Below are 15,781 nucleotides of genomic sequence, written 5' to 3'. Positions count from 1 at the left end.
GTCAACGGCCCTAAAGGCAGAGAGGCAGGCAATATACCCACTATGTACACATTTATAGCGAAGTAAGGTACCCAGTTCTCATCTCCCCCTCTCCTACAGCCCCACCCCCCTTCCCCCTCCCCAGGAGTACACGGTAAAACCAACTGGGAGATAGCCCACACAGATGTGACTATGATAAAGCACCAGTAGCATGCATAAGTATATTCCGATTGTGACTTTGAAAATGTATCACTGTAAACGGAATGTCGCATTGTGTCTTCTTTACCCACCCCTTTTTTCCTTCTGTATCCCAGTTTTGATATTTGGACATGAAAAATAAAAATTGTCAAATTGAAAAAAAAAAAACCATTGCCTGGAAATTATAGATTTGTCAGCTTCATTTCTGTGGCGGGGAAAATTTTAAAGTGTTAAGGGATATTATCCAGGAATTCATTTGGAAGAACATTATTAACAATAAGCAGCATGGTTTTATGAAACATAGGTCACGTCAAACTAACCTAATTGCATTCTACGCACAAGTAGCCATCGAGAATCAATGCATCTCTATGGGGAAAGTTCAGTTTCTCCATGCATAGCTTTAAGACACTGAATGTCGGCCGTCCTGAGGAGTGTCCACTAGAGGTGGTCCTAGGCTGTAATGTAAACACTGCCGTGGTAACCTCAGTACACTCGCAACTTTCAAGAGGGACACTCGGAACACATCAGAGTTGTAGGTTAGGGCCCCTGTTCCTCCTTCTACCCCTCACTGCTGTTATGAACTGCCAGTTCTCTCTGCACTGGCCCATGAAGGCACACAGCAAGGTAGGCGCCTCAATAGTGCTGGACTGGCAGGGCAGATCCTCTTATCTTCCCTGTTGACCTCTGCGCATGGCCTTCCCAGCCCACCGGGCTTTTATCCAACGGCCAGTCTATGCATGAAGCTCACCCTGTGCTTCCAAAAAGTTTAAATTGCTCATATCATTCCTACATTCAGTGAGGAATGTGAAAGGAGGAGTGAATGGACTGCCATTTCACTTCTAGCATTACATTGTCTTTCTTGATTTTGATAAAGTTTGCTAAACACCTTTGTATTAGAAATATGATTTGAGTATTTACTGTATGTGGATATTATCCTCAAATTTAGACATGTTTAGTAAACTGTCTTGATAGTAATGCATTCAGTGTCCTTACAAATACATATAAACAAGGTATTTGCCCATTTTTATTTATTTTTGTCACACCGATATGTGAGAATAAGTGCATATTTATACTAACATTTCCAACCTTGTGTGAAATACTGTCCAAAACTTTTTGTAACCCAATTTATTTATTTTTTTATAAAGGCTGAACAAATGAAGTGAAAAATAAAACTGTTTGTACATAATTTTATTGTTTACGTTTTTCTGAGAAGGAATTTGTATACAAAATTGCTGTTTTGTTATACATTTATGCATCACTTACATGAATATAAATGTTATGCTAATAATATCAGAAGTAAGGGGTTTAAATGGTAAATTACATTTCTTATAAAATTATCTAATTGAATAAAAAAAATACAAAATCCCTATAACTTGGCCTTTTTTGCATGTAAATACTTTTTAATTTTAAGCTGAATATTTAGCTATTGAACATGTTAATTATAGCTCCAGTATTTGTTAGTCAAGTGGCTGTGTCATTTGAAGCATATGGCATACTTTGTTGTCTGTTGTACATGTAATACTTGTGGTATATGTTGTAATTTGGAGATATCTGAAGGGCTGAATTATTTATAGTATGTAATCAGGCACATGCCATAGACATGTTAACTAATTTAGCCTTGGCAATACCTTATGAATGAATGCTACTGAAGGGATAGTTGAGACTGTGTGTGTTCATATACCCTTTCTATGTATATTCCAGAGTGTGCGTGCATGTACCATGGAGCGAAGTTACCCTGAATAAAGATATTTGTTTGTGTTTTCTTTTCTTACCTTTGCTGCACTATTCAACTCTGTGCTTCAATGGTACTTACTGTGGTGAGGGATCAAGGACCTGTCTTTTCAAGAAAAGTGACAGGTGTGTTTTTAAGCTTTAGTTTAGGGGTATACCAGAAAGTTTAGTAGGCCATAGTTTATATGATCATGTGACTTATGATAGGAGTTAAAACTTCCTTGACATGATAGCTGCTAGACATGTGTGGGGAAATCAGACTATATATATAGATTAACAAAATATCTTTAGATAATATTTGCATAAACCAATGCCTGAAGCCAAATAAAATTGAGAATGCCACTAAAACACAATTTAGAATAAGAATAACATATCTTGTTTACAAAGACTGATTTCTAAACAAATGTATTGTAGTTTTAAAGACATGCTGCCGTATTAATGATGTGGAGCTCTGTTATACACTTAGATACACCTACAATATGGAGATACTAGAAATAGGATTTTTGCCCATAATAGGGACTATCCCTCCTAAATCGGGACACTTGGAAACTATGTTAATCCTCACTTCTTAGCTCTGCAAATAGGTGTCTCCGTTTTAGCTCCCTGTCAATCCTTTTTTATAAACACTGTAATTTGTACCTGACAGAATAGAGAAAGCATACCTAAATGACTGAAATAGATTGTAATCTGTTTGATTTCATGTTGTAATTTCGAGAGGCGTGACCGTATCTCTTTAGAGAAACACTCTAAGCACCATAACCACAGTCCACCGAGCTTCACTCCCTGCTGCTAGTGCGTTCTCGCAAATGAGATGATGCAGGGCTTAGCTCATTTTCCAGATTAGGTGATGCTCTCAGCCAGCTCAGGAGAGCTAACAGGAGCATGTAGCAGGTCTCACTTCTGGCTACACAGGGGCAGGTGGTGGCACCCGGTGGACCCCATCAAGAAGTTAAACTGTTTGATTACTTATATGCGTGGGGAGGGGGAGACCAGGCACTCTTGGCACCTTAACCACATGGTAGTTATGGTGCTTGGAGTGTTTTTTTTTTGTTTGTTTTTTAAGACAAGGATATAAAACATAGTAGGTTCAAAGAAAGAAAATAAAGCATTCCTTGAAAAAAGACAGAATTGCATTTCTGTTTTAAAAATGCGTTTATAGATACCGTCTTAATATATGCATAAACTAATCCAAGATCATATTATATACTTAATGTTCCTCCTCCTTGTATAACTCCCCACACATTATCCCTTCCATATTGCAAATCCCACACACATCATCTGCCTTGAGCTTTGCTCACTCCAGAAGAGGCTTCTTACATGCTAGAGTTACACGGCACTTGTAGAGCAGGTATATCGAATCTTAATCTAGATTCCTGGAAAAGCATTGACAGTAACAGCCGGGGCAGGAAGAGGTTCTGGCGGAGGCGGATAGTTTAGTACTCAGTTCAGCAAAAACTATGGAACTATCTGTGAAATGTGCTCTGTGATGTTGGTTAAACCTACAAGTGCAAATACTCTGTTACACACACTGATACACAGATACACACACGGGCACGTGCACACATACACACATACACACTGACACACTCATACAGATACACACTCTGGCACATACACACACAATCTGACATACATAAACACATACATGTTAAAATGTTTGTTTGCTGCCACCCTCCTGTTAGCTTACCTTGGTGTCCAGGAGGGTGGCTTGCTTGGAGGTCTGTCCTGTCTGAGGAGGAGTCCGCTGATAGTGCAGGGGCCCAGTCAGGCTCTTAAAGAGCTACAGCACCCAACCAAACGGCTTCCGGTTCAGCAATAATAGCCATCGGGTGACCCTAAGTGCATGGCCCACCTGATGGTCAGATAATGGCGGAACACTAATTGGGAAACGCTAGTCTAGAGTGTTTGAAACCAGTGGTGTAGTGTTTATGGTTAGTAAATTAGGTGGACAGCGCTAAGAATTATTATAATAAAATCATACATACACAGGTAGCAGCAGATTTCGCAATTATGTGTCTTACTCTTAAAAAAAAAAAAAAAAAAAAAAAAAAGGGGGAAATAAAAGTACAATGATAGTGCAGTATGAATAATATGGTTATAAAGATATATTCCAAAGGGGCACTCACGTTTTCCAGAGCTTAAAAAGCTCTATTTTAGGAGCCTGGACGGAACAATCCCTGTCTAAGGATTTCTTTTTGCTGGTATCAGATTCCCAAGGTAGTGCGATTCATCATATGAAAAAAATAAGGATGTATACCAATGGTACAGTACGTATGTAAAAGTAGGATAAGTAAATAATATTTGACCTACTTACATTTGCTAGAGCAATGACCTGCTCTAGTGTATGGAGCTGTAGGTGGAACAATCCCCACCTAAGGATAAACGTAGATCAGGAACAGCAGAGTGATGGTGAGAGTATAAGGAGCTCAAGAGTGACTGGGTATTAAAACAGAATCTTTATTAATAAACAGAATAAATAAAACTATTTAAAAGGGAACTATATAGTAAAAAGAACTATAAATAAAACCAGTCCTTGTAGGCAATCCTTAATCTCCACTTGACATGTTTCGCTTACAGCTTTCTCAAAAGTGAATGTCTGCTGTTCAGGTCAGTTGATGTTTAAATAGTCTCTTAATTTCTCTATTCAGTTCTGGTGTGAATAGTCTGTAATTCTAATTCCAGGTCATTTGTTACATCACTTCCGGTTATGGTTATTGGAGTATTCCTTTAAATCAGGGCTTGACAAATCTGCTTTGAATCTAAGAGCCAGCTTTATTTTCAATGACAACAATACAATTCAAAATTCTCTGTCTCATTAGAGATGACACCTTTTTAACTGAAAGCAGCAAGGTGACTTGTTTGTGTAGCAATCACCTAAGAGGTTTGCCTTGACATGGCAGGTGAGCTTGCACTTGAATGGCCATTGAGGTATACAAAAAATCGCCAGTTATTTAAATGTACATAGGGATTTGGGATAGTGCGCAAGTAACATTTGTTTTTTTATGGAATCCAAACTTGCCCATTGCATGCTAAGGGGTATTTTTTGTAGTGTGGGAATACTGGTGTGTATGTATGATTGCTCATTCTAATATCCTGCCAGTAGTAGCCCATTCTACCTCCTACACTTCTATTGCCCAATGTCCATAGTAGCCCATTCTCTAACCTCCCACTGCCATTACCTAGCCCATTCTCCAACCTCCCACTGCCGTTACCTAGCCCATTCTCCAACCTCCCACTGCCGTTACCTAGCCCATTCTCCAACCTCCCACTGCCGTTACCTAGCCCATTCTCCAACCTCCCACTGCCGTTACCTAGCCCATTCTCCAACCTCCCACTGCCGTTACCTAGCCCATTCTCCAACCTCCCACTGCCGTTACCTAGCCCATTCTCCAACCTCCCACTGCCGTTACCCAGCCCATTCTCCAACCTCCCACTGCCGTTACCCAGCCCATTCTCCAACCTCCCACTGCCGTTACCCAGCCCATTCTCCAACCTTCCACTGCCGTTACCTAGCCCATTCTCCAACCTCCCACTGCCATTACCTAGCCCATTCTCCAACCTTCCACTGCCGTTACCCAGCCCATTCTCCCTCTTTCCTCGTGTTCTAGAATGGCGTGCATGAAACAGCCACCCATGTCTGCATGCTGCTGGTATGTAGCAAGTAACTGTTTGTATAATAACACTACTAAAATAAAACCGCACAGTGTCAAAACTTGCTGCTTTTAGTGGGTTGGTTTTCAATTTAGACCCCTGCTAAAAATAATTTGAATTTGTGAACAACTGATAATTTGTCCATTATATATTTGGTCCCATGAAGTGGAATGACTGTATTCAAAAAGTGCTGTTTTTCTTAACCATGTCCACAGTTACAGCTGTTACTAACTTTTAAAGGAACACTTCGGGTTCCATAACTACTACTTACATAAGAAGTAGTTGTGTTTCCCTTTGCAATATCTAACCATCAGTTATTAACCTGAATAGTTGACATTCAAAAACAACTTAACCCTTAAAAGTAAGATGGAGCTAGTGGATCCCATGCACCATAACCACTTCACTGCGACGAGCCCTCTAATTTGTTTCATTTTAGTATTCAGTGTCCAAATATTTATTGGTTGTGCTGTACCTGGAAATTCATTTGTATCTGAACTGGGCAAACTCCAAAAAGTTCTGTTATTCGTCTTGTAAAATAAGCAAACTGTTCATTCATGCATGGTCATTAAATACGCAGGCCCACAAATCGCATAATGTGTGTCAGCAGGAAATATTCCACAGACCACATAACCTTTGTGGTTACTGTAATTCTGTTGAAGTCCTGCATTTCTGCTCACGGGATCAGAATATTTTCCACTGCAACACAATTTGTATTATTTTGTTGGTCTTTTTCTTCCTATCTAAGTACGCCACATTATTGTTCCCAAATGGAGCATTGGATTCAGTGCGTTTTTTTTGTATCTCTGCATGCAGTTAACCTGATGACTCGTGCACAATGTATGACAGAGAGCCAATTGATTTTTATTGGATGAGTGCTGGTTAATTTTAGAACTAGTTGCTAGGAGAGCACTTTATCCCACCTGCTTCGTGAGATGGTACACTTGAGAAATAAATCGGTTCTGCCTAGCTTTGAATTACTTAGATATCTGTTTTTGAGTTCCCCACAAAATACTCAATTTGATATTGTTTTTGCAAGAAAAGAAAAAATAGAGTGTGCTTCTTAATCTTGACTCTCCTGCCCCTCCATTGTAAATATTTCCTTCTTGCTGGTTACAAGAGCTGCCAGGTTATGTGACAACTCCCTTCCTGTCCTCCCAACCTTTGTGTTTATCCAATAATACAGTTGTTCATGTCACAACAAAGGTTTCTCGAGTTGTCATTCCGCTGACAACTTTGATAAGTAAAAAGCCGAGAGTAGTACTGCACTTTCCAGAAATCTCTGCTATCGGGGCTTTGTGGGATAAAGTCAGCACTTTCCAAATTGCCATAGAAAAGTATTAGAGCACCCAGACTGGCTAGTCACTTCTGTTTCTGGGCAATGGATGTATAGGTAAATCCTGAGAATGTATTGATGATGCTGAAACTTCATGTGAATATCTTTTTATGTATTTTGTTTTTATCTTGTAGATGTTGATTTTATAAATATTTTGAAATGCTTTATCTATTTAGTCAATTACAAAAAAATAATCACACCTGTAGTGCCCATTAAAACAAACTAGTATTAGCTGTTTATAAAAGTATCAAATTCAAGTCACATATAAGAAGACCGTAAACATGTGCATGGGTGTCTTAATTAAAGGAACAGGATTCAAAAATGACTTGCTTAAATGAAAATTTTGGATCATGGGCATTATTTCAAGAATAGGTTATGTAGTAAGAGAGAAGGTGCATATTCCTTGACTTTGCTGGGTTTTGAATAAGCCACTTGGCGGCATATAGCGCACATATGCCAATATCATCTGAAGAGGAAGGGTAGACTCTGTGCTGACCATCTCCTCGGAATAGAGCAGCGTCGGTCACTGAGAGAGGACAACTCCTCTTATAAAAAATGTTCATTAAAATGTCGGTCACCCATCTCCATGGCTGAGCTAATCTATCTTGATGATCTCAGCCAATTCAATGCTTTCCAATAGGAAAGCATCAGGAGGCTATTGCGCATGCACAGCATAATGGCGTGCTAATCAGCATCTCCTTGTAGAGATATATTGAATCAATGCATCTGTATGGAGAGCGAGGAGACGCTGAATTTAGGTGATGGATGCTGTACAGCTCTGGGTTAGGAAGCACCTCTAGTGACTGTCTTACAAGACAGCGATGTTTACATTGAAAAGCCTGCAAGGACGTGCTATAGACATTAGAACCACTACATTAAGCTGCAGTAGTTCTTGTGACTAGTGTTCCTTTAACAATTTTATTTTTGTCGTTTAAAATATAGGTTTGTTAGTTTAAACTGTTTTTAGCTGGCTCCTAGATTCAAAAACAATACATTTGTAATCTGAGGCAAACATTAACAAGAATTCAAATTAACACAACAGTGCGATAAACTCTTACATAGTAAACCTACTTAAAGCAGGAATTGTATACCACTTATATATTTCATTGGAATATCAGAACTTCCAAGACATTCAATAATATTAAAAGTCGAGTGAGGCCTCTGATATTTTGTTGTGTGTGTGCAGCACAGTACAGTAGTGACAAAACTTTATCTCTCTAGAGCTGAGGAAGGAAAGATTCACATTCATCTCCCTTTCCCCGGACACCACAATGCAAATTACCAAGTTAACAAAAAACAAAAAAAAACTCAGTACTTAAGGGGTTAATACAATTGCAATAATAATCACAATTATAACCTAACTGAAAAGGAAATGAATACAAGGGCAAGAATAGTGCTGTTGAGGATACAGTTGCCATTCAAGGCAGATATACTTATTTACAGTGTCCACAAAGTTGCAATAAGTAAGCTTATTCACTGATTACTGTAACTCTTTGTAACAAGTTTGGCAGATTCCAAATAAGGTTTTGTATCCAATTTAGTCTCTTTATGCTTACTAGAGACCTATACTTAACGGCATAGGGTAAAACTATTAATTTATTCCGCCAAAACCGTGCAGTTAGAATCCTTACAGTGTAAGGTAGCGAGACTAACATTGCCCAGCACAACGGACATCTGTTATTGCTTGTTTCTGGTCTTTCTTCGAAGTTCACTGCCCATCAGCAGGCAGATTACTCCTTGCTCCACACTATCAGCTTCTGTTATAGGCTTTACAGAAAATAAACAATCTATGCGTTTCACCCGTACTAGCAGCCTTTCTCAAGACAGCATGTGCAGCACAAGTCTTGTGTATATATAGTGTCCTGTACTTCTGTTTTTAAAGGAGTAGTCCCAAATCTATGACGTTACACAAACAAAATGGGGCTTTCCAGCGTAAGATAAAACTTGTTCGTAAATGTATATTATGCATAATTTAGAAATAAATGCAATATTTCAAACAAAAACAGGGCAGAGTTAAAATTCACTTAAACCTCAATTTGAATCCAGTAGGCAGCAAAGTTCCTTTAAATTTTAAAATAACCTATTTATCCAAATCTTATTCACTGAATTTTCAAGCATCGTCTCATTTGTCCCACATACTGTTGCCCACGAGCAGCTAACTAGGTAAAGTACTTTTTTACAAGTACGACAGGCACCACATATAAACATTTCCTTATTCATGTAAATGTGATATGTCACTAGTGTTTTAGGTCAGATCTATTTTTTAAATGTAAGGTAAAATGTGTTTTTATTTATTTTGACCCCTAAATCTGACTGTAGTTTATGGTTACCAATTATCTTCTTCAAATGCTAACCAGGGATTTCAGACAATTGTCAGGTGACATTCAGGCCAGAGCAGGGATTTGATACAAGAGATATTTTGAATGCGTTGTTTGTCAATTTGGGCACCATGATGTATTTATCTATGTAATGCTTGGCAGGGAAATGCATTCTGTCAGTCAATAATCCTTGCCAGTAATGTTATATTTGATACATTAGATACTCAGAGTTTAGACTCATTGGGGGTTTTGTATAAATAGTGTTGCGCTTTATTTAGACGGTTTTCTATATGCGCCAACATATTTCTTACTCTGCCTCTTCCATCACTTTATACACCTGATATAAGAATATGCCTTTTTTGACAAATTCGCAGAGGCAGATAGGCAGCTTGCACAGTTTTTGTGTAGGGAATAAAAAAATAAGGAAAGAACAAAACGTATTTTTTTTTCTTTCCTACTAATAATACTGTTTAACAAAGTGAAAGCCTGGTATAAAGTATAAAGGCAGTGAAGGGGTTAACCCTAAACGAAATGTGGCTGAACGCAAGAAGAGAAAGAACACTGCCTTAAATATATACTATAAAATATAACTTTTAATGGTGAACGAAATACAAAGTGATCATTTAGCACAATTATTTAGTTCACCATTAAAAGTTATATTTTATAGTATATATTTAAGGCAGTGTTCTCTTCTTGCTTTCTTCTTACTAATAATACTGATTTATCTTATTTTGTAAACATAATCAGTGGTAAAATCATCACGGGAAAGGATTTGCAAAAACTCTGAAAGAGGAATAAAAAGTTGAAGATTAAAAACAAAATACATGTATCTTTGCCACACTTCTGTATTCAGGGCATACTCACTTTTCTCATGATGGTCTAGTTGCCCTCATTTGTACTTGGGCATCTACAGAGAAATGTTATACCAGTGCATGCATAATTGAACATGCCTTCCTTCGCGCCATGTGCACGCCTGCCTCCACGCATACAGTATTGCAGCAATTATACTAATTTACAGGACTCCTAGGCATACACTGCATATTATAAAACAAAATCTATTGTAATTAACAATAGTGACACTTCAACTTCAAGGTATTTCTCTGTAGAGGTACTGTGTAATGTTTGCTTCCAAATGTTTGTTTCTAGATTACTGTAGTGATAGAATGCAGTAAAATATTTCCTATCGTCCTGAGTTTTCATGTCAACGAGTGCATTCTGTCCACCCAAGGACAGGGACGAAGGTCACAACATTAACATTCAAGTGAAAGTACGCTTTGCAGTACATTGCTTGCACGGAACATGTGAGTGCATTGGGATTCAGCAACTTTGTTTATGATCTTGGTTTTATTTTATATTCTTTTAAGCTACTGAATTAGTATTTGATTTTTGCAGATGTGTTTGTAATTCTGTGATTCCCTCTACCAGGTTTTTATGCATGAACTTGTTTTTTATTTTTCTATTCCAAATCTGTATGAGCTGGCGGTAGACATGTCCACTTTAGTGGCGACGAGCTTTTTTTTTAGTGTAATTTTAAGGATCACAAGTGATAGTTGCTTTTGTGTTCTGGATTAAAAATGATGTAAAAGGTGACATATCTTCTATTAGCATGCAAGTGTAAAGAAATAGAAGTAATTTATGTAACATTCTTTGCATTGAGTTTTTGCAATATTTTTTTGTCCTCTGTACATGTTACAGTGTAAAGTTTTACACGGTTTTGTTATTTGGTTTAATATTGTCAGCTTGCTTTGGTTGTTCAAGTAAGTAAAAGTCAGCAATGTAGCTGCTATGAACTCAGCACTTGGGTGGAAAGTAGGTAACTGGGCCAGCAGGTCACTGGGACAATATAGAATACGGGAGTTCATTGACTTAATCTGACATTGTTTTACAGTACGTGCCAGATAATTCCCTTTAGGTCTGTTTACATAGCACAGTAGTCTAAATGATACACTTGCACTATGTTTCCATGTAGTTTTGTGTGCATATGTCAGTATGTGTTGACATTTTATGTATTTCTTCTTTCATTTTATTACCTTGCTTATAAGGCTTTGTGCAGAGACCTAAAGGAGTGGACAAAATAATGCGACATTGACTGCATTTTGATGTATAACTTTTTTCCCCCCTAATTACAAGGAGACATACTAGCTTACCAGATTGTCACTGAACTGATCACGCAACTTCAAAATTACTTAAATCATTTAACATGAAACACATTGAGAAGTCCATTGGCAAATAACTAGGGTCAAATTCCACAGGAAGATAGGGATAGATGGAAAATTCACAGGATGGTCTTAAATTCCGCAAACGTACAGCTCAATATTTTAGCAAACAGCAGTTCAGCAATGACCATAGTGTTTACCATGCGGCTTTGTGACCCTTTCTCAAGTCACACTATTATGCTCTTGCCTTCATAAAGCTATATTTACTAATAGAAACGGTTTGTTTACAAGACCAATACACCCAGGATGTTACTCACTAAAGTCCAAATGCTTTTGTTCTGAATTATCACATATAATCCAGTATCATCCTAGGACATTTGAACTGCAAAATCTGGACATTGTTCTCAGTATTTATCAATGTTAGGGTTTTGGATTCCCACCTTTGAATTAGATTGAATGTAATCTGGATTTCAACTATCCAGATGCAACTGAATGGCCAAAATCTGGAACCAAATTATGGAAGCACTCAACGGAGTGCTTACTTTAAACATAATTAGCCACTGCCTGCTGCAAATTCAGTTGAGTCATATTTTCAGGCAGCTGGCCACTTGCTACTACAAGCTAATATACAGCAAAAATCTGTCATTTGCTCCATTTAGATAACCATTTCGTAGGAAGTCAGAGTTAACCTAAGAGGTGTATAGCATGCTTCCTACATACAACATCTCCACATTCTGCATGGAGACACTGAACACTCCCCATAGAGATGCATTGGTACAATGTATCTCTGAGGAGGTGCTAATTGGCGCAGCGTGACATTTTGCCCTGTATGCACCGTAGCCGCAAAATGCTTTCCTATGGGAGATTGATCTCCGCCATGGAGGCTGGGCCTGCCATGGTGACAGCGGTGCAGCGATAGAGAAAAGATAAGTTTAATTAACTTTAAACTCCACTGAGAGGGGGACTGGTCACAAACAGCCATTCCAGCACTATAGTGTTAGGAATAAATGTATGTATTAGTATAGTTTTCCTTTAATAATTCAAATATATAAGGATATAAAAACATTTTATATCATTAGTTTATAAATATTATGGATTAACTCTACAATATTTAAGGGAACACTATAGGGTCAGGAACACAAACATGCATTCCTGACCCTGTAGTGTTAAAATCACCAAGACACACACTCACTGACAGACTGACACACACTCGCTGACAGACTGACACACACTCGCTGACAGACTGACACACACTCGCTGACAGACTGACACACACTCGCTGACAGACTGACACACACTCGCTGACAGACTGACACACACTCGCTGACAGACTGACACACACTCGCTGACAGACTGACACACACTCGCTGACAGACTGACACACACTCGCTGACAGACTGACACACACTCGCTGACAGACTGACACACACTCGCTGACAGACTGACACACACTCGCTGACAGACTGACACACTAACTTCCCCCACATTCACTGAAACACATTTCCCTCCAACACTCACAATTATTATTATTTTTTTTTAAATTTAAATCCACCCAGCCTCCCTACTTTTGGGATAGCTGGGTGGACTTTTCACCTGGGGTCCAGTGGGGCTGCTGTGCAGGAAGGCGGCCAGACGTGCAGGCGGGTGGGCGCTCTAAGTTTCAGCGAGGGAGCTGTGATCTCTCTGCTCAACTCCCTCGTGCGCCGCAGAGTGATGCCGGGAGCTGGACTGACGTCATATTCTGGCTCCCGGCATCACTGCGGGTCACGCGAGGGAGCTGAGCAGAGAGAGCACGGGACAGCCTAAAGGTGGCCAGCCACCTAGCTCTTGGGCCCCCATAAAATGAGGCAAACAAGGCATTAGCCTGGGCATTTGGGGGCGGCGTTTCTTGCCGCTCCCTGAAAATTGCCGCCAAAGGCCAATGCCTTGTTTGCCTCGCGATAGATACATCTCTGCTCACATTTGAGAATTAAATAAATTTTAAAATACAGGCGAGCGCACCTTTAAAAAGTAAATATAAATAAGATACAAATAGTAAATAGTAAAAATGTGGTAGTATAAAAATTAGCAGCTAGACATAAAGCAAAACTCCTTAACGATCATGCCCTAGTATATAAAAAATAAAAAATGTCAGCGCTATATACGGTAGCCTATACAGTGAGGCAACCTCTAAAAATGTGCAAAAAAATCAAACAGGTCTCTGTGAGTTAGTAGTATACAGATAGAAACACTTAAGTCCCACAGTAGTTTAGATTTATGCACAAAAAGATAGAAAAAACTTGCTTAAGAGTCCATATAGTCTTATAAGAGAGTCTTGAAGGGGTTAATCCTGTGTTGTAGTGGGAGATACACTGTAGCTTTTACCTTCAAAAGATACAAAAGAAAACTTTCATAGTGTAAAACCGTTTTAATAAATCACAAGATACCCTTCCCCCCAAATAGGAACCCTTACTTTAGCAAGTGGTGATACTTGTTTCCAAGATATCACGAAATACACATTTGTAAAGTCAGAGGCTGTGCAGCCGTTTACCGTCCGCTGCTCTCAGCAGTTTCAAAATTCCCGCCCGATCTCAGCGCTGATACGGTGGGTTCTATCCTGCAGAATGTGAGCATCAGCGTGTGGACGATTCTAAACCGGCTGTAAACATCAGACCTCTGCACCCGATTACACTTCAACGCGTTTCGCCCGCTTTGCCGGGCTTTTTCAAGATAGTGTATCGGATAAGAACAGCATCTTTAAATACATTTTCTTTTGATCAGCTAATAATCAACTGCTGATCGACTAATAGTCTTTAACATATTAAATGCAGAGGATAAACAGGATCCTGTCATTGCTTAACAATTTAAAAATGTATATAGCATACACATGTTTCAATATTTTTAACTAATATGAAGTATGTGTATGCTATATACATTTTTAAATTGTTAAGCAATGACAGGATCCTGTTTATCCTCTGCATTTAATATGTTAAAGACTATTAGTCGATCAGCAGTTGATTATTAGCTGATCAAAAGAAAATGTATTTAAAGATGCTGTTCTTATCCGATACACTATCTTGAAAAAGCCCGGCAAAGCGGGCGAAACGCGTTGAAGTGTCATCGGGTGCAGAGGTCTGATGTTTACAGCTGGATTAGAATCGTCCACACGCTGATGCTCACATTCTGCAGGATAGAACCCACCGTATCAGCCCTGAGATCGGGCGGGAATTTTGAAACTGCTGAGAGCAGCGGACGGTAAACGGCTGCACAGCCTCTGACTTTACAAATGTGTATTTCGTGATATCTTGGAAACAAGTATCACCACTTGCTAAAGTAAGGGTTCCTATTTGGGGGGAAGGGTATCTTGTGATTTATTAAAACGGTTTTACACTATGAAAGTTTTCTTTTGTATCTTTTGAAGGTAAAAGCTACAGTGTATCTCCCACTACAACACAGGATTAACCCCTTCAAGACTCTCTTATAAGACTATATGGACTCTTAAGCAAGTTTTTTCTATCTTTTTGTGCATAAATCTAAACTACTGTGGGACTTAAGTGTTTCTATCTGTATACTACTAACTCACAGAGACCTGTTTGATTTTTTTGCACATTTTTACAAGTTGCCTCACTGTATAGGCTACCGTATATAGCGCTCACATTTGAGAATTATAGACTTCAATGCATACACTGAATGGGACCAAATACAAACCATGTTGTGCTTTAGTAAATTTGAGAATTTAAATTTGGTTGCAGTTTGGCTATAGTAACCAAATGTGGCCCTAACACTGAAAAGGGATAATCTATTGTGAATATGATTCTGTACTGATTATAATGCTTGGAGGTACCCCTTAGGATACAGCGTTACGTCATGTCAGGAGTTTGATGATGGTCTGTCCAAGCACACAGTTGGTGAGCGGAGCTGCTGAATACACTGATAGCAGTAATAGCATGGTTGTTGTTATCTTATATTATGATGTTATCATACTGACAGCTCTATTCATATTTTTGGGGCTTGAATCAATGCATCTCTATGAGAGAAATTCAGCACACTGTGCAGCACTGCCCCAGGACGCACCTCCAGTAGGGCACATGTTAAAACTGCCTTTTCTCTGAAATGGCAATGTTTGCATGACAATACTTTAGGTAATGATTATACTCACCAGAACAACTACATTAAGGTGACTATAGTGTATAATATACTATTTTATTTTCTCTGATTTTGTAATCTAGTTTGTTTATATATTTAGTTTTTGCTCTTGTTCTTGAGTGCACAGTTTTGCCCTATTATGTTGTAACTTCAGGCGTGCAGTTCAGCTTTTGTTGTTCTTCACGATTTTTTTTTAAATAAAATTTCGGTTGTTTAATTGTTACATTAGCAAACTCCATATGTTTTTAGATAGCTTTTTTTTCTTTTTTATGGTATGTTTAAGCATTCCA

At 38.7% G+C, this 15,781-nt stretch overlaps 1 protein-coding gene across 3 annotated transcripts in view; it reads left to right on the top strand.

The window, feature by feature from the left end:
* CLOCK (clock circadian regulator) overlaps positions 1-15,781 on the top strand; it is a 108,923-nt gene that overhangs the window by 30,539 nt on the left and 62,603 nt on the right. Inside the window, exon 1 of one of the 3 annotated variants that reach the window (XM_063458020.1) lies at positions 10,494-10,511. The exons of the other annotated variants lie outside the window; for them this stretch is intronic. The gene's annotated coding sequence lies outside the window, so the exon portion shown is untranslated. Of the gene's footprint in view, positions 1-10,493; positions 10,512-15,781 lie in introns of those variants that run through there. 3 annotated transcript variants of the gene reach the window in all.

This window comes from Pelobates fuscus, chromosome 6, assembly GCF_036172605.1.
Source record: "Pelobates fuscus isolate aPelFus1 chromosome 6, aPelFus1.pri, whole genome shotgun sequence".
Taxonomy (NCBI): domain Eukaryota; kingdom Metazoa; phylum Chordata; class Amphibia; order Anura; family Pelobatidae; genus Pelobates; species Pelobates fuscus.
Note: the sequence above shows the minus strand (reverse complement) of the source record. Positions and strands in the feature narration are given on the sequence as shown.